Here is a 19,939-nt window from a genome sequence, read left to right as displayed (position 1 = left end):
CGCCGCCAGGATATCCAACGAAAATGTCTATGAAACGGCTGCTTGAATCACAGATTCCTTGCAGAACGATTGAAAGGAATTTTTTCCTGTTATATTAGGATGCAGGGGACTCTTTCTGGTGAGGAATTTCAATGTGACAGCCGTCAACACACCCAACAGTGTTTCTTGGTCCTTTGCCGTTGCTTCTAGCAAGAAAGCGTGCTTTGATATTCGCCCGCTCCTCATCGCTAGGCCAAGCAATCATTTCTTTACTAATACTGAATAAGAAGTCCAGAAACCTTTTAAGGCACAGAGACACTGATGACTCTGACACATCGAAGGTATCAGCAAGTCTGTACATACTGTTCTGAGTACCTAAATAAGACAAAGCAATTAGGCACATTTTCTCCGCGGGTATTTGCGGGCAACCTACCCGAAGGCTTGGAAAAAAAAATAGATGCCTTGAAACGCTCTGCAAGGGTCTGAAACGTGCCTCTGGAGAGCCTAAAAAGGCGTTTGAACTCGTGATCAAAATGCCTGGCCACAACTACCTCGTAATATCTAGGAATGCGGTTGCGATCGTTGCGGACCAGTTCAGCACCGACTTGGCACAACACTGCATCGAGTTCCTCGTCTTCGCTCTCAGATTCTATCCGTTCCATAACAACGTGCAGGTCATCCATTTCGTTGTCCAAGTCAGCAGATTTGTGGACGCACAAGATAAATAAAACGGCTTTTTCGGACATGCGTGCCGCCGTTGCGGTCGTCTCGCCAGCTTATTACCCACGTTTTTGTAGACGCAGCAGACGACAGGCCTGCACCCACACATTCGATTGACATCTTATTGGTGGCGCTGCAGACAGGTTCCATCTTGCGACCTCGCACAAGGTGCCGAGAACTTCTGCATCGTGTATCGGCACCACTTGCACCTTTTCGTTTCCGGTGCCGTGCACCTTTTCTGAATCGAACACACCTAATATGTCATTTCGCAAGCACCATGGTTCGCCCTTGCCTTGTGGACTGCAACGTAGCAATCAGCGACATGTCAAGCTGCAACATTGTGTCCCTCTGCGAGGCCAACATGCGAGTGAAGTGGCCTGCATAGTGCAGCCATCTGGTGGTACATAGCTCAGCCAAACGCAGAACTAGTAAAGCAGTAACCAAGTGTATTTTACTTTGCTGCTGATGTAAAATTTTGGCAAGAGTGTAATCATGAACATGTTTTTTTAAATGTCTAAAAAGTTTTGCACTTGGTTACAACAATATTAGCTCTTAGTTTGACTGGTTAAGCTCGGCACCACCAGGTAGCTGGATTATACAGAGTGATCAGGCTGCTCACGGATGTCTATACTAAAGCTCCTTATCACAGCAATAGTAGTGTGGAGAGCGTTTAGTTTACACCTCCACCTATCTGTCAAAATGGCCAAAGCTTGCCTGTGGTTAATGGAGTACCAGACACACTTGGTGCTGCAACAGAATGCTTGCAACGAATGCTGCTTTGACAGCTTTCACTTGGTATGCCGTCTACAAGACAACCAGAAGGAGATGACAGGATGTCCCATCACGATGCATAGCCAATGAAGGCGGAGCTTCGTCTGGTGAATTAGTTGAAAAAAAAAGCATGGCTATGGAGGAGGGTACGTTGTAATTGGCCAAAGCTCTCTTAAAGGGTCCCCGAAACGGTTCGAACAAATTTTGTAGACGCGTAGGATACCGCTAAAGTTAATCATTCAGACCACAATTTGTGTGAAGCATTGCATATTAAGAGAGCTATGGACGATTACAAGTTACCCTCCTCCGTAGCCATGCATTTCCTCCTCAACTCGTTCACCAAGTGATCGGAGCTATATAAGCTCTGCCTTCACTGGCTCTGCGTCGTGATGGCACGTGTCATCTACTTCCGGTTCCCAAGGAGCGAGCCTGCAAAGCCTCTCCAACCTCTCCACTAGCTGTTTGGTACTCGACCCCAAGCGAGAGCTATTGAAGCAGCATGCATTGTGAGCATTCTGTCGCAGCGCCGAACGTGTCTGGTATTCCGGTAACCACAGGTGAGCTGGACATTTCGACAGATGTCTGTAGGTATAAACTCAAGCTGATGAAGGAACTTTAGCGTAGACGTACATGAGTGGACTGATTGGTCTGCACGGTCTAGCCACCTGTTGGTGCACAGCTTAACCAGCCAAACAAAAAGCTAATATTGCTATAGCCCAGTGTAAAGCATTTTAAACATATACAAAAACAACATGTTAACGATTATGCTCCTGCGAAAAATTTACACCAGCAGCATAGAAGAATACACTTCGTTACTGCTACTGTGTTTGGTTGAGCTCTGTGCCACCAGGTGGCTGCACCGTGCAGTTTGCGCTTCTGCTCACGTTGCGGCATATTACACATGCTTATACGCACACAAGTGTGGTTGCACTTTTCTGCTCGTGCACGGTGGCTTTTTGATTTCCACAAGCAAACAAAAATATCAGTTTGCAGGGTATGGTCGACTCTATACAATTCAGAAGTGGGAAACGAAATTAAACTTCGAGAACTTAAAATACTTTGCAGTATCTGCAGTAAACTGTGTATTAATACCGGTATCATATTATTCTTCTGAATTATGCACTCCAATAAAGGAAATATTCACAGTGCAAACATTGATTTCTTCATGGTAACTGCAGCTCACCGAAAAACCCTTCAGTCTCCTACTGCTCCCTTGTTTATTGTTTTCCTGCAGTGCTGGCATTTAGGAGGAAAGAAACTGTTTTGCAACGGGCCGGTGCATTACTTTCTAATAAACTGCGCCATACTTTCCTCTGTCTATACGCGAGTAATTTAGTCATATGATGATCAAAGAGCGTCGCATTATATTTTTTTTTGGTAATGACCAGGCTTGCTGTGGTCAAGGAAACTCAGCAAATGAAGCAGCATACATTTTGTGGTTATTGTAAACAGCAACGCTGAAAACCTGTCTTCAAAAATTATGTACGGTTATTGCATGCGCTCATGGCCAGTAGCGCAAAACAACTTTAGTAAAAATTAACGTGTTAAGCGGTGTGCTATTATTTTTATATGCATTAACACCTATATTACGTATAATATGTACCCAAGTAACCACGGATATCCGTGGGACGTCCACCATAAGTCCCAATGTCCATCCATTCGGACATCCATGGGACGTACAGGAGAACTCCACATCCTGTTTGGATGTCCAGAAGATATCCAAACGTAATGTACATGGGACATCCCATTTTAAACGTCTGCTGGCTGTCCATAAATAGGTATGTCCAGGATACATACACTAGTTAATTATGTAAACTACTAACATAAAAATATTGCCAGAAATTTTAGTCTGTTCATATTATGTTTGCTTGTTTTTGTACTTTATCGGACACAGTCCATTCTTTTTGCAAAGTAAAATAACCATCTTTCCAAAATTATACAAATTTTGCCCACTTTAACATCGCAGTATTAAAGTACTTTTTTCTATCGGTAGGTCATACAAACAATTTGGAGTTTGCTTTATAAAATGCTTGTGGATGACTAGCAGAATATGTAAGTGCCCATTTGAAGCCACTTATTGGACCTAGAGCCAATCACTAAGTTATCTCTCATTATGAAAAGGTCCTGACCTCCGAACATGTAACTATGACTTATGCTGCTATGTAGGTTCCGATGCATCATTCAAACAGAAAATAAAACACCTTGTTGGGCTAGCTGGTGCATTGTATTAAAAAGAAGCCAGCCAAAAAAAGAAAGACGCACACAGGAAACATACACAAGACAGGAAATAGGCTGGTTCCTGTGTTTCCAGCCTCTTTCCTGTCTTCTTGCATGTTTCCTGTGTGCGTCTTCTTTTATCTGGTTCTTTCTTAAAACAGAAAGTAGTTCCCTGTGTTCAAATTTGCATACAATTATATGACTGCATACTAAAAGTGAATTCTTATTCCATTTCACTTTGAATCCTCGATCACTATGTGCAGCCGAACAGGTCTAGTAAAACTTCAGTAAACTCTAGTAAAACCTTCCGTAATTGAACAAGATTTTATTTGCGACTTCTGCACACTTAATTTAGCAACATCTTCCTGGCTCTACTAGAAAAAATAGCCTGGTTTCTCCGCAGCATCTCAAAGAAGCAGACAAGTAATAATCAAACTCCATTTCAAGCATTTTCAGTGGACATTTTCCACCATTTATCCATGTGCAAGGCATGACCTCAACTTCCTCTGTAGCCGTAAACTCGGCAATTGCATACATTTGAAACGATTTCACCATGCGTATATTAAAATAAAGAAGCGAAATGTTTAAAAAAAAGTGCACTATTTCAACTATAGCATTCGACACCGTCCCAGCCAGGCCGGGCCACATGCACGCTAATTGTTGTCGAGGCGAATTAGCTGCAGCACGCGCCTGGTTAAATAAAAATATGAATAATTTATTTGCTCAAAGACATGACCCCCCCCCCATGACATGACAAACTTTATCATTTGATTGCCAACAAAATCAAGTGCTCTTAAAGTTCCAGACCAGGAAGTCTACTACAGCTGCCAGCTGTATCAGTACCACCTCTGCGCGGTGGAAAACCAGGCAGATGGATCAATGCCCAAAGAAGCCTCCATTCCTACACGTGGAGCGAAGATGAAAGCTCCGAAAGAAGCAACGAAGTAGACAGTGCGGTACATAATACACTTCGAAGCGCTAACTTCCAAGGAATTAAAGAGGTGCGGTTAATAGCTGATGGCTGTGTTGGACAAAACAAGAACAGTACTGTGCTTTGCATGCTTCTTTGGTGGCTCCAGAATGAGGTTCCAGCAGCATTGGGATGCGTATGACTGGAAGGCCTGCTGCACGGCGGTGATGAAGTCGACATCCAGCATGCCGTTCAAGATAACCGAAATGACGGTCTTCTACGTTCAAAGAAATGCAGCTGGTAGGAGTCCTCAAATTAGAGCAGAACCCCCCTATAAAGTTTCTGCGTCAAATTTTGTCAGTGCTAAAGAGGGGAAGGTCCCTTGCACAAGCACCCATAAACTGCACTGTACACACACCACGTCAACGAAATGAAAGTCAGAGATGTGAGCAGCCTTCTTGTGAAGCATTTTGGAAATTCATGGCAAGATAATGAAGAGTTTGCTTACTTCATTAGTGTCTTCAGGCACACCCAAGAAAATGATCCGGCGGAACAATTCGAAGAGAGCTGCTTATGCTGCCAAGAAGACGCACCTGCTCATCACATATAGTTCTAGTGTTCTTGAAGCACAGCAGTGCCCTGCTGCCAATGTTATTATGGCTTTTCTGCCAAAATTACATCATGCCATTCTTGAAAGTCAATTTTAATAAAGTTTTCATAGCAATACCGCATCAAATGCAGTGTTTCAATTAAATACAAGCCAAATCCAAAGTTCTCATCCTAATATTGGTCAAATCCGCCACATAATTCTTCATTACTTGTGGCCATAAACTTGTCCTAACTGATATGTAAAGCATATCATATAATAGCTTTGATAGCGTTGCATTTAGGTCTGGTAACAGATTTTCGCTTTTTTCTCAACTTCTCTTTACGTGGATTTGACCCATTTCGAAAAAAAAAAACTCCTGAAAGTGTTGATTCGTTTCTCACCTTCCGTGCCTGCCGAAGTCTCCTGCTCAGCTACTAAGGTATGACCGCTACATTGATTTCTTTTTTAATTCATTTGGGTATTGAAAGGTGTTTTCTTCACAGATGCCAGCATGCCAAGTCTGAGGGAGAAGTCGTACACACGAAAGAGAGCGTCGCTGGAAACAAAGACGATATTCAAGGACTTCGGGTCTCGCACCGGCAGCCAGCAGTGAACGGCTGGAAAAGTCGCAAGTCTAGAACTGTGCAGTGGCGCATATATGCCGCACACATGCGTTAAAACGCGCAGTCGCACTGTTCCTGCGAACATTTGTGCGCCTTGTGGTGCTAGCCGCTGCACCAAGGCGACATCAGAAGTTCAGGCCGGTGGTTGCGACACTACGCGCAATAAGGAGAATGTGCCTTGCTTCCCTGATGGATCGACTCTACATGACTCTTCGGGTGGTTGACTTGGCTGTGAGAGCTGCACAAAAGGATCCCAAGTCAGTGTGGGTTCTCTGGCAAGCAAAACCCCGGAGCCTACATTTGAATTAGCTACCGTGGATTCTTCATCGGCGCCCTGATTTTGCTGAAAAACAGTGCATTTGGGCCATTAAGGAAAACGTTACGTATACAGCGGTCACATCTCTGCTAAAGATGCTCAACACAAATAGCTTTGACCCCTCATCTCTCCCAAATGACGCTGGCACTTTGCTCTCCACGCCCAAGGGTACACAGTGTGCACAGATTTGCTTTAACTGCAATGGCTTGTGAGCACGAAACTCACTTTTGCTTATAATACAATACAATACAATCCTTATTGTGCATAAAGAAAACAAAGTACATATAGCAGGCCTACCAAAGCCTCAGAGGGCTTGACTGGCAGTGCCTGACAGTCAGGTCACAGAAATTGCAGAGTTAATAGTGGAGTTAGCTATTAGTGGGTCGGAGGAAACTGTTAAACAGTTATACAAGATGTTACATTAAACATCGACAATTCTAAGTATTTTCTTAATCCCACGTCTTGTATTTGCTTCTAACACAGGCGTTGCAGTGCTGAATAGAAAATGCCTTGTCGGAAGCATGTTTTAAGGGCAGCCATGTTCCTGTGTTATTTCACAATGACGGACCGCCAATTTCTAAGAGTTCTACCACGCAGTTATGGCCAATACAGTGCATGATTGGTGAGCATGGCAGACTTTCCTCCTTTGTAGTCGGCATTTTTTCTGGCCCATCAATGACTGTTTCAGCAAATGATTTTCTGAGCCCCCTTGTCAGTGAGCTGAAACAGCTTCTTTAACGTGGAATGGCTTTTGAGCAGTGAGTAATAGAGGTTTCGTCAACATGTTTTGTTTTAGATGCACCAGCATGGTCGTTTGTTTTTCAAATTAAAGGACACACTCGGTATTCTGGGTGTCCAAATGCACAGTAGAGGGCACATACAGGAGCAGTCAACTCTGCTTTCCAACAATATCCTCCACTTTGCGCACTGATCACTTATTCAGGCGTCAGACTGACCCTGACCATCACCCGGGCATCTCAGTTTTGATGTCGCTTCCCATAGACTGGATTGCCTCGACACCCCCCGACTACAGGCACCTATTATGTCTGGGCATTATAAAAAAGTTGCTTAGTGCTTGGTGGTCGTTTAGAGGTCCGTCACGGGCCTGCAGAGCGCAGATGGTTGTTTAACTTAAACCTTTCTTTAGCTCCGTATGTTCCTCAAGAATTTTCCCGCAAACCTAGAAGTGTAGCAGAGGCCGAGTGTTGGAAGGCAACAGAATTTAGACTACTTCGCCTCAACACTGGGCCTGTAGTACTCCTGCCCGTTCTGCCTTCAGATCTTTACATGAACTTTCTTTCGCTGCACTGTGCAATCTACATTCTGGCAAGTCCTAGCCTGTGCCGGCAGCATACTGATATGCCGAGCCTCTTCTTCAGAACTTTATTAAGGAGGTAAGGTAGGGTAAACATCCAAAAAATCGAATTTGCAATTTTGGCCCAGAAAAATCGAGTGCACTATGAAGAATAAACCTGTGGAAGTGCGGCCTCGAGCGCCCGCTCAAAACGGTTTAAATGCCGCGCCAAAATGTGCCGCGCGCTCTGGTGTTTAAAAATGGTGGACGGAGTTCGGAGGCCGGTTTGTTTATCGTTGTCTTTCGCAATTTCCTTCATTATGGCGCGGTTTTTTTTGCTTGGGTATGTGTGGCAAATAAATGTTGTGCATTAACAGATCATATTGTATTAAAAATATTTACTTTGATAGCAGATGTTCGCTAGTGGTGCTCTTGTAGCGTGTTTCGTGTTTGTTATTAGAGACTTTTAGCGTGTCCGGTATTCGGGCAAGCGCGGGCGGTTTTCCGGTTTAGCGGGAGCGTAAACGTGAGCGGCCAGATTAGTAGCGCCAGCTGGTGGCGCAAAGCTCAACCACACAAACACAGAGCTAATTACTATATTCTGCTTAGCTGCTGGCGTAAATTTTCGACAGTGGCGTAATCGTGTTCACAATTACGCCGCTGCCAAAAATTTGCACGAGTGGCGAAGCAGGATATGGTGAGTTACTGCAGTTTTAGCTATGCGTTTGTCTGGTTGAGCTCTACAACACCAGGCGGCTTCACCGCTCACGTTTACGCCCCGACCATCCGGTAATCCGCCCAAACCGCTCCCGTTTACCGGAATAGCGTACAAGCTAAAAGTCTCTATTGTTGGCATCATTACGGTTGCGGTCGTGTCTGTTTCGTGTTTCAAACGTATTGCTTGCCCAGAAGATGGCACGATCGTCCAGCAAATGGAGCAGAAAGAGAACTTTCAAAGGTAATCGGTTCACTAGCAAGAAGGGCAGTGAGAAACCGGCACGACGAAGCGCAAGCTTCACAAAACTTGGTGAGAGGATCAGTTGTGATTCCTTTGATGTAGACGGGGCAAGTACGACTGGCTACCGTCTAATCGACTTCGCTCTTCTGCGCAGTTTCTTGCAAGATGTTGCTGTGTGTAAAAAGTGCAACAAGGGTGCAATAATACTGGAAGAAGCTATTAACAGGCGAAGCGGTTTGGCATCCTCCATAAATTTCACCTGCAGCGAGTGCGATGCTCTCAGTGTGCTTGAGACATAAAGGCGCATTGCTGGCAACGTCTTTGAAGTAAATCAAAGGTTCGTTTATGCCCTTCGCACCTGCGGCAAAGGTTTGGCATCTGGTCGCATCCTGTGTGCTGTGCTCAATCTACCGCCACCGCCAACAAAGTTTGCATCGTACAACGCGAGGCTTCTTTGCGCATCTACGACCGCTGTGAGTAATAGCATGGCAAAAGCTGCCGAAGAACTGAAGAAAGAGGCCTTCGCCTCTGATGGAGAGCTGGAAACTGCGGTCACAGTGGATGGGACGTGGATGAAGCGGGGTTATTCTTCACTACATGGCGTCGTAGCAGCGATATCGGCCGACACTGGAAAAGTGCTCGACTTTGAAGTAGAGTCCAAGTTTTGCCACATGTGTGCCCGCAATCTTCACACAGATGACAACTTGAATGAATGTAAAGTTACCTACGATGGGCCATCTGGTGGAATGAAATCTGCTGGAGCAGTAAAAATCTTTGGGCGCTCTGTTGAAAAGCACCAACTAATGTACACAAGTTACATTGGTGATGGAGACAGTAAGGCGTACATTTCGGTAAGAGACTCGCAGCCATACGAGAAGGCCATAGAAAAACATGAATGTGTAGGACATGTCCAGAAGCGAATGGGCACAAGGCTCAGGAACATCAAGAAGAATGAGAAGGGGAAAAAGCTTGCCGATGGTCTACCACTTTCCGGGAGAGGGCGCCTCACAGAAAAGGACATTGACTCCCTTCAGGTTTACTATGGCAAAGCTATTCGGGGAAATACAGACAGTCTGGATAATATGAGACGAGCGGTGTGGGCAATATACTTTCATAAGTTATCCACAGATACCAAGCCCCACCATGGACTCTGCCCAAAGGGACCCTCTTCATGGTGTGGGTATAACCGCAGCCTTGTTGAGGGAAGCCTTGAGACCTACTCCCACAAAAGCTACCTTCCTGAGGCCGTGATGGACGTCATCAAGCCAGTGTTCAAGGCGTTGTCAGATCCAAGTCTTCTGAGCAAATGTCTTCACGGACGAACACAGAACACCAATGAGTCGCTGAACCAACTCATCTGGTGTTGTTGCGCTAAGACAACATTTGTCAGTGCTGACACCTTGAGGACAGCAGCTAATGATGCTGTAGCCTACTACAATGATGGTAACTCTGCAAGAAAAGCTGTTCTAGAGGCTCTTGGAATTGTTCCAGGTGTGTTTTGTGATGTTGCCCTCGACAGAATGGACAAAGAGCGCGTTGACAGGGCAGAATTGTATGACTCTGCCGAGAGCAAGGAAACACGACGGGTAAAAAGGAACTCTAAGAAGGGTTTTGGAGACACCTGCAAGAATGTCAGCCGTGAAATGTATTCTCCTGGGGCATTTTGAGCATGCATGAGAAGTATGCAAACATAAAGCTTCATTTTTCTCAAATTGTGTTTTTTGCAAGTTCCTCAAATTCAATGTACCTTTTCTCAGAAAGTATTAATCGGATTTCAGTGAAACTTTGCCCACATGTACATTAGCCAGTCCTAAATATTCGGAACTAAAAAAATTGCAGATGATATGAATGATAACGCTGGAAAAAAATTACACTTCAAGACACCCCCCCTTGTGCCTCTGTGCATGCAGCAGTATTCTTTTTTAGGGAACAAATTCCTAAAAGAATGTGGCATGTCTTTAGTTCAGATATAACCTATGGGTATGTAGAACAACACTGCCTAATATCACCACATTCCTTTGAGTGGTTACAGAGAAAAGGTACATTGAATAATTAAACACACCTGACATTTTGGGAATGGGCCAAATGACAGGTAAACAATTTAAGCTCACAAAAAGTGTTCCATATTGTACGCAGGGGCATCTGTTGTGAGCGTACGAAATTTGATGTAAATATCTGCACTTGTTTCTAAAATAATACGTTAAATGTAACATGTACCGTTTACCCTACCATACCTCCTTAAAGCTTTTGAAAAATTTTATGGAAATGACCAGGTTTCTACAATGTTCACTGTGTATTGCATATTGGAAATTATGTATGCAAGCATGGACCACTAGACCTGTTCAGCACATTTCCTTTCGAAAATAATATGCAGTTCCTCAAGCGGCTTCTAAAAAGTCAGAGGACTCCACTTTCCCAGCTATACAATCGCTTAAAAGAGCGAGAGGGAAAGGTGGAGGCAACCCTTCATTCACTGAACATGATTAAGTTAACAAAAGAACATTCAGATGGGCCTCTCTTAGCTACCTGTGCACCACACCAGTACAAACAGGCCATGGTTCCTGATAACTGCTGCATAATAGATGGCTATGTCTTGACTGTAGACAGTTTCGCACACTTTAGAGCTACACAAGCACCCTGCATCATTGGTCGCGAATTCATGCTGAAGGAAAACTTCTACGAAAAGTCATTTTCTTCTTGCACCATTGTTGTTTCTGTGGTTTTGCAGTTTTCTGATGCTAAATGTTGGCCATTAAGGAATGTGCGTAAGCCTGTCAGGTTACCCTGGCATGGCAAATTTGTTACGATTCCATTGCTGCACATGTCTTAATCGCAGGCGTTTTCGGTGCTACTGAAGTGATGTGGTCAAGATTATATCCTTCATGCCATTTTTGTTGCTTTCACAGTTTAATAATGGCAATAAGAATTTTCGTTCTGTTGTGCTATAGTAATTGCAAATTTTCCTTTTTTTATCAGTGTATATATTGGGTATTTGAACAGTGTGCACATATGTGCTTTATGGTCCTTATATGTATAAGGTGACAATTAAAGTATAATTGTATTTGGAAGTGGGTGTAAGTCCATGTTTTGTTTATTTAAAGCAGAGTCACTATAGCAGAATGCATTCAAGCATTCGATAAGCACGTATAACGACCAGGTGCGTGAATGTGTCCCGACCACTATTGTCGCTTAAAGGTATGTGTATATCTGGAATATCCGTTGGATGCTCTCTGGATATATATCCTGAACGTCCCCTGAACATCCATGTTCTTCTGTGCAATATGCTCCAAAGGAGGGTGGAACAACAATCCCACAGTCGCACAGTTCATCGCAGCCTACAAACGGCTCATTGTTCACAATGAGGTGAAAGGGGGACGAGGAAATTGTATGGCTTGACGACACCCGAATTTTGTACGTGAGCAGTGTGACAGACGCTCATGATGAGCTGGACATGACTGTGTCAAAGCAAAATGGTTGCGGAGATGTCCTGCATGGTAATGAGCCCTCTGAAGAAAGTGAACTTGAAAGGGAGACTGAACATCTTCCTTCGCTGTCACCATACACTGGCAACGTAAGTGGTTACATTGCAGGGTTTGTTTATCTGATGGTGCGAAGGTGGATACCTTGTGCAGTGTCTCATTTGGCAATGATGTCAAACAGAAGTCCGTCTGCATTTTCAAGCGGAAAAATCGTGGTGGTCTACAGATACCATCATATTCTATAATATACATCTGTTATACAACAGAGAGAGTAATCCGGCGGCAAGACAAGCTATATGGCACCAGGCTTCCAAAGAAGGGGAACTTTGGAAGCCTTCAACTCTGGAAACTTTCGACCAGCTTTTTCGTGTTCTATGTGACCATTTTAGTGTCTAATTTTTCTCCTTTATTTCAGGACTGCAGCTGCAGCCGTTTCATTGCCAGCTGTGAGGATGAAGCAACTTCATAGCTGGACATCAAGCGCCTTCCATCAGTTTCCCTTTTCAGCAATAGAGGCCTTGGTATGCTCTTACCTAGAGTGTACTAGAATTGCCTAATTGTAAGAGAAATGTTTCAGTGCAGCACATGTTTTGTTAAGTGACAAGTAAATGGCATACGTCTGCAAACCAATGACCAGGTGCATTTTCCATGCACATACATTATTTTGTACAACTGCTTCCTGCTTCTTTGGTTTTTTTATGGCTTTTAGGAAGCATTCCAGAGTACTTAACTGTTTGTCTGTTCTAAAATTAAATCATTTGTCAGCCAGCACTATGTGTCATTACTGTATAAGACCTTACTTTGTCAGTGTCCTTTGCGCTGTTCCCAACTAAATATGAATAACCAAATAACCATTCTTTAATTTTCAGATTATGAAGAGAATACTCTTAATATGTATTTAATTAGAAAAATTTTCCTCAATTTTAGGAATAAGTCTGGCTGGCCCCAAGCTTGGTGTGAGATGAAGAAATGACACTCCACATCCATTCATGCTTACTTGTCATCATAGCCAGTCTGTTAGCTTAATTTTTTGTTCTTCCTATTAAATTCTCACGAGAGGTACCAACTCTGCCATACATCTCTGAGCCCTGGCCGCTCAGAAGCCCTGTCTCACCATGGCTAGTCGCACAACAAAACGCCGGCCGCGCATCCTGCAATGGAACTTGTGCCCGTTGCGCTGCCGACTCGCCGAGCTCTCCGAGCAACTTCTCCTGCACGAGTACGACGTGCTCGCACTGCAGGAGACATATGCACCGGGGAGTACAACCTTCTGGGATACGTGGGCTATCACAGTGCAACCACGTGCGAGCTAAGGACTTGCGACAAACTGCCCTTATTGTGATCTGCTCCATCTGCCCAGTCGCTCCCGCGCATCTGTTTATGTTCGTGCGCGCCTTGCTCAAGCCGTCATTTCTGTGGCCAACATCGTTCCCACCTCCATAGTGTGTAGCTGTGACTATGCGCGTTGGGGGGGCCGACACTTGCGTCGCCAGCGTGTATGTGCAGCCCGTACCAACGTTACTAGACTAGCTTCAGTTTTAAAACTCGGCGCCGTTGCGCGGAACCGCCACCCGCCCGCGCCTTCGTGGCGCTGCAGTCGCGCCCGGCTTCACTTCCTCACTAGCCGGCTACGCGGGCGGGCCGGACTAAGCACGCGGTGCGGCGTTGATGTATTCTGTGGTTCGTTGTTGAGAGCGAATTTCGCAAGCATGTCATCCTTGGAACTGTAGCCTTCGCCGAGTTTCTTAAGAATATCAGCAGACGATGCCGCCGTGCTGCGTACCTGGCTGCAGAGGCCGCTATCGGAACGATGTCAACAGTTCGGCGCACCACTTTTTCTCTGCTCCCAGCAAAGCGACGCTTCGCTCGGCGTGAAACAGAGCGATTCCTCGTACCGACCGGGAACTCTCTGCGAAATCAACGGCACGCGCTTGTGCCACAGCTCCCGCGTTCGTCGTCGTCTTCCTCAGCTGGCTGCGTGGCCGTTCATCTTTCCAGCGTAGAATTTCACTTCACTTCTGTCGTCGTAATGGGGAGGCCGCGTTTACGGGGTATGAGCCACTCATGGTCTTACGTAACGGAAAGATTTAATTTTGAAGAAATTTAATTTTGAAGAAATTTAATATTGTAGAATTACAAGCGGCAAATCGCAGGCGAAGGCTGCTAACCACGCCGCCGAGCAAACTCGAGACATCGAACGCACGCGACAACTGCGGACTGCGGGCATACCGTCAGTGACGTCGTTCTCTCTCGTAGCCGATTGTGTGTGTGTAACCTCATAACTGAGAAATACTTTAATGAACCCTCAACCCAGTGATAAACACAGGGGCCGCACGTTTCAGTTTCGCTGATTAAGCATCTTCACGGAATGAAAAATCCGACTTCTTTCTTTTTCTTTCTTTCTTTCATTCTTTTTTTTTTTTTTTTTTTTGTGGCTTGTGTGTACAAAGACCGACCTCATCTTTCTTTTTGTAGCGCTTCTTTGGCGTGGTGAGAAGCTTCGGTGGGGATACAGATCATCCTACAATCACGCACTTAGGCCAGATATTCAGGCTCGTGAGCCTGAACTGCGCGAAACGTTAAGACGACAGGAAGAAACACACGACATTTAGAAACGCAGCTTCCGCACTTCGCTGTATGCGTTTCTTCCTTTCGTGCAGTTTACCCTTCTTTCAGTATTAACGAACTGGCGCGATAAATCTTCTTGCTATAGGTGGATACTGCTTTCTCGTGGTATCACTAATTCGGAGAAGGGAGAACGCCAGCGAGCGCGAAACACGCGCAAACTGCCCGTCCGCACGAGCTCAAGGCTGTGACGAGGCGTCTGCAGTGGAGCCCGATGGAACAGCGTTGCCCTCTAGCGGCTGTCACAGAAGTGGCGACAGCGGCTGTAAGCGCGCGGGCGGGGAGTTTTACAACTGAAGCTAGTCTAGTAACGTTGGCCCGTACGACGGTGGGATACGACCTTCATTGAGAGCCTCACTGCGCACATCGATGGTGACTGTGTTGTGTGCGGGCTACACGGCGTGGGGCAGCGCTCACACTGAGCCGAATGGCAGGAACCTGCTGAACTCGACCCTTACCTCTGGCCTGCAGCTCATAAACACCGGCAGTCCCACTTTAGTGCGTCGGGCGGTGCATGGTGAGTCATTGGTGAGTGAACGCTGCCACTACGAGTGGGTTTGCAGTCCTGACATGCAGGGGTCAGATCACTATCCGATCTCTCTCGACCCGCTCGGCCTTAGCCGCAAGAGGATGTGCACCTACCGCGTCACGGACTGGTCCCAGTTCCGGTCCCTCTGTACCACACCCCCTCCTGTGAACACACTTTCTTACGCATGTTTCGAGGTGCGTTGACACTGCGACGAAGTCGTGCACGGTGTCTGCTAGAATGCCGGCCTCCGACATCAAATTTCTCAACCTGCGCGCTGTCCGCTGCCGTGCCGAACACCATGCCATCCAGAGTGACAAGATTGAGCACTGGATTCTGTATGCACTGGATGCGGCGTGTCACCGTCATGCCAGGCAGCACCGCCATCAGTGCTGGGAAAGTCTCTGCATGTCGTTGGAGGACACTCGCGACAAGTCGCACCCTTGGCGCACTCTCGCTGCCCTCCTTCGTCCCAAGATCCCCCGCCAATCTGCGCTCTTCATAGCGGTGGCTCAGGGAGTCAGTGCCAAGCAATCTGCCGCACTCTTCGCCGATTCGTTCACTCTGCCGTCACAGTCTGTGCACCCTGAAACTGCATCCTGTGAACTACCGTCACACAACATGGCTGAACTCCTCGCTCCCCCACGCTATTTCCCCACAAGCGCAATATTGGAGCATGTTGAGGTGCTGTGTTCGGCCGAATTCACCATCAGTAAGCTGTGTGTTGTTCTCGACGCTTGGAAGCGACGCTCCGCGCCTGGTGCTGACGGACTGACTAATCAGGTGCTCAGGAACGTAGATGCAGCGCAGCTCCCTTCACTTCTCGAGGCCTTTAACTGTGTCTGGCGCAGCGGCATCATTCCCGCCGACTGGAAAGAGGCAATTGTTGTCCCTCTTCTCAAGAGCGGAAAAGCTGCCACGAACATCAGTTCCTATCGCCCAGTGTTGCTTACTTCGGTAGCCGGGAAAACACTGGAGGCCATGGCTTTACGCCACCTTGAGTGGATTGCCTTCACCCTCGACGCTTTTGCTCCTCAACAAAGTGGCTTTCGCCGACTGCGCTCAACAGCTGACTCGCTCGTGGACGTTGTCGCCAATGTCGAGGACGCAGCAAGCCGTTAAAAAGCCGGATATCTCGTACTGCGCGATGTGCAACGCGCATTTGATGGTCTCCCTCACACTACCATCATTCAAGCTCTTCGTGAGCTCCGGCCACCTCTTTGACTATTGTTGAATACCAATGGTGAAGTTGGAGCAAGTTTGTTCCAATGACAGAGTGAGGCTGGGAGTAAAGTGTTCCAATGAGAGAGTTGGAGTGGATTCAGAGTGGGAGTCACTCCGTGGAACAGAAAAAGGTGCTTCGTCAATATCGGCGGAGTGGACCAGAACTCTGCGTGACGTATTTCCTTTACCATGTTTGCCTGCTGGGGGGCAACCACCGGTGACGACTCGCGAGTCATGGTGGTAATGGCGGACGACATGAATGGCTCAGCTAGTTCGGCAAAGCATGTGGCATTACTTCTGCTACTCGATAGCGACAGCTGCGAGTCGGAAAGCTCAAGTTCCGACACGACCGATTTGTCGGATAGTGACAGCAACGCTGAAACTGCCACTTACGAGCAGGAATTCGACAGGATGTTCCGCATTTCCGCGAAGAGGGCCAATGTAGTCAGCTTCATCGTTGACATTGTGCGTCACTACTTGGACAATGAGGTAAAGAAAAAAAAAGGAAAGCATGATACTCAAGGTTTAACACGTTGCGGTGCTTTCGTTTCTGCTTCTTTTTTTGTGCAGTTCCGAAAGCACTTCAGGCTAGCTCGACCTGCGGCTGAAAAGTTCATCGCCGAGTTTGCTATGTCATCTGTGTGCCCTTCGAGCAGACATGGAAGGGTTCCAGTGAAATCTGCAGAAATGCATATCTTGTCTTTTATCTGGTTAGTTCTCGCCTTTTTTTCTATGCACCTGCCAAATGAACAATGATAAATGAAACGCGAGGGCGTCGGATGCCTGCATAAAAATGCATTTGACTATGAGCTCGTTGCTTGCAGTATAGTCTGAAGCTGCTTTTTCGGATGCATGTAATCCTACTGCGCAGGTACGCGGCTAACAAAACCTGCATGAGAAACGAGGCAAGCCGGTTCGACTTGTCAGAACACTTTGTCCTGACTCTGGAACCATCGTTGATAAAGTTTCCTGCTGACCTGAAGAACCTCACTAGAAGTTTTGGGAAGGTTTGTTTTGATTTTCTTTACCTATAAGGAACAATGAATACTGGCCAGCCAAGTTTCATTGATGATATCGCAACATCACTGTGCACATTTTATTGTTTGCTATTTCAAGCTCTATAACGCACTATGCTGGACCTTCATGAAAATATGATAGCTTGTGATGATAACGCTCAGAATTTCTGCCGGGGGTTGTGGAAACATTCAACCTAAAAGTATCTCCTTGGATCACAGCCAATTCCTTGCACAGGAATGATGCTGCATGCTTTGTCATCACCCACAACAGTAGATTTCTGTTCAGATATCCGGGTGTACGATGCAATATAGACTGTGTCTGCTTTTGCAAGTAAATTCTTATTACGTGCTTCAACTCGCTTAAGGGAAGAACATGCACAGGCTTTGTTTTCTTTTCTCTCCCATTCTGTTATAGTAATAAGAGAAGTGGATAGTAAAAACATGTAATACGTTGTGTGCACGACAGTGTATGCTACCTTCAGTACTTCTTAAATTTGCATTTTGTTTGCATTTTGTTTCTTTACCTGAAAATAAATGGTGCTGTGTCATGATGGGTATGCTGTTAATGGGTATCAGACCAGTATTTCCTGTTAAAACTCCTTGCAAATGCTCATTTTCTGTTCAGACATGGATGATATCACTCAATACAAGTGTATGACTTGTTTGCAGGTGTCTGGAATGCCTGATGTTATTGGTTGCATAGATGGGTCCTACATCAGGATACAGTGCCCAGACAAGAAGGTTGCTTCAACATTTTGTAACAGGCACCACTACCTTTCACTGACACTACAAGCTGTCTGCGATGAAAAAAGGCACTTCCAGGATACATTCATTGGAAGCTGAAGAAAAATGCATGATTCCCATGTGTTCAGCTTGTCGCCACTATCAAAGAAAGTCTTTGCAGTATGTCAGGGGTCCTTCCATCTTTTAGGAGACGCAGCGTATCCACTGAGGGAATACCTGTTGCCACCCTACAGAGATTATGGTGCGTTGACAAAACACCAAAAAGAATTTAATTATGAGTTTTCAGCCACAAGAGTGCTCATCGAAAATGTGTTTAGCACCCTCAAAAAGCGCTTCAGACAGATGATGTATCTTGAGCTCCGCACTATTCACTGGCTCAAGTTCATCATAAGCTGCTGCATTCTCCACAACTTGTGCATCGAGTATGGTGATGTAGAGCCAGATGATGATGATGATGAACAAGTACCCAATGACGTTCAGTGGCAGAACTGCAGTGATAATCACATTGAAGAATCTGGTGAAGAGCAAGCACTGCGCAGGCCTCGAAAAATTAAGCCCCGAAAGTCTTGGCAAAGCTCCTGCAGAAAAATTGCGGGCACTAAACCATCCTGCTCCAAACTACTTTTCTTTTAGCTTCAAAACACCATAAGCCCTAAATGGATCCTGCTGCAAACTGTTCGTTTCCTTGAGCTTTAATCCACTTTAATCACAGCACTAGGCTTCTGCGTAATCACGCAATGATGGTATGACATTCTTAGTAACCCTGTAATTACCTGAATGTAAACATGAGAACCACTAGCTCTGACACCGTATTGGAGCTGGTGCATCGAAATAAAACTGCATCGAACTGGACCATCGAAATAAAGTTCACGCAGAAGTTGGGGATAATAGGAAGCAAAAGCTGCTGCACGCTTGGCGAGATATCCATTCCGCACTTTTAAGCAACAGGTGAACAGCGCTGAACAGACAAGTAACCAGTGGGGCGGTGCTGGGAGCAAACAGCGGAAGGAAATGACAACACGCAAGGTATACTGGATAACTCAGCGACAGAAGTTCCACTTCCACTTTGCTCCGGCGGCACAGGTTGTGTTCCACTCGCGGATTTGGTAGAGTTGCTCTACGCCTGAATCGAGTGCTCAGTCACGGAGTTCGTCGGCGACCGCACACTCAGTGCCCCACGCAGTGTGACCTCCGGCTTTCCCCAGGGCAGCGTGCTCAGCCTGTTTCTTTTCAACCTGGCTCTGGCAAGGCTCCGCGATTACATCTCGAATGTGACAACCCATGAAGTTCGCGCGGAGATCTATGCTGATGACATTGCTCTGTTTGCATGTGGGCCCACAGACCTTGGCTTTGAAATGCGAGAATCTCTTCAGTCGGCGATCAACGCCGTCGATAAATACCTCACCAGCATAGGGCTCCAGCTCTCGCCATCAAAAACTGAGGCGCTGATGGTCCATCCCCGTGTGTCTTGTGCGCACTTCGAAGTGTCACTCTCACGCTGCTAGGAAGCCCCTGCCGTGGCAGAGAAAAGTGCACTATCTTGGCCTCAAGATCGACTGCCGGGGCAACTTTAACGCGGCCATCACCCAGCTCTGCAAGGATTCTAGGAAGGTGGCAGGCGCTGCATGCTTCCTGCTCGCCCGTGGTCGTGATTGTACACTGCAACTTGCGCTTTGAGTTTACAACTTGGTCACAACATCGCGAGCGCTCTATGCGGTTCCCATTACCAAAGCCTGAGCCACCGACTGAAACGCCATCGATACTGAGCACCACACCGTAATTCGCCAACTTTAAGGCTTCCCTGCAGTTCGCAAGTGGGACCTGCCCTGCGCCAAGACTCATCTTCCAGTGCAACTATTGTAGACTTTTTGATATATTTGACAGCTTGGGAGCAGCACACAGGTGGAGCTGGGGATTTGTCAGTGAGTCAACAGCCGTCAGTTTGCAG

At 46.3% G+C, this 19,939-nt stretch overlaps 2 protein-coding genes and 1 pseudogene across 6 annotated transcripts in view; 2 read left to right on the top strand and 1 right to left on the bottom strand.

Moving 5' to 3' along the window:
• Window positions 1-19,939, top strand: part of LOC140217386 (BEN domain-containing protein 5-like) — a 386,196-nt gene that overhangs the window by 108,835 nt on the left and 257,422 nt on the right. The gene's annotated exons all lie outside the window — the stretch shown is intronic.
• LOC140217385 (uncharacterized) overlaps window positions 1-19,939 on the bottom strand; it is a 362,995-nt gene that overhangs the window by 292,846 nt on the left and 50,210 nt on the right. The gene's annotated exons all lie outside the window — the stretch shown is intronic.
• On the top strand, window positions 5,999-12,368 carry LOC140217057 (uncharacterized; annotated as a pseudogene).

This window comes from Dermacentor andersoni, chromosome 4, assembly GCF_023375885.2.
Source record: "Dermacentor andersoni chromosome 4, qqDerAnde1_hic_scaffold, whole genome shotgun sequence".
Lineage (NCBI taxonomy): Eukaryota > Metazoa > Arthropoda > Arachnida > Ixodida > Ixodidae > Dermacentor > Dermacentor andersoni.
The sequence above is the reverse complement of the archived record's forward strand: the minus strand, read 5'-3'. Positions and strand labels throughout refer to the sequence as shown.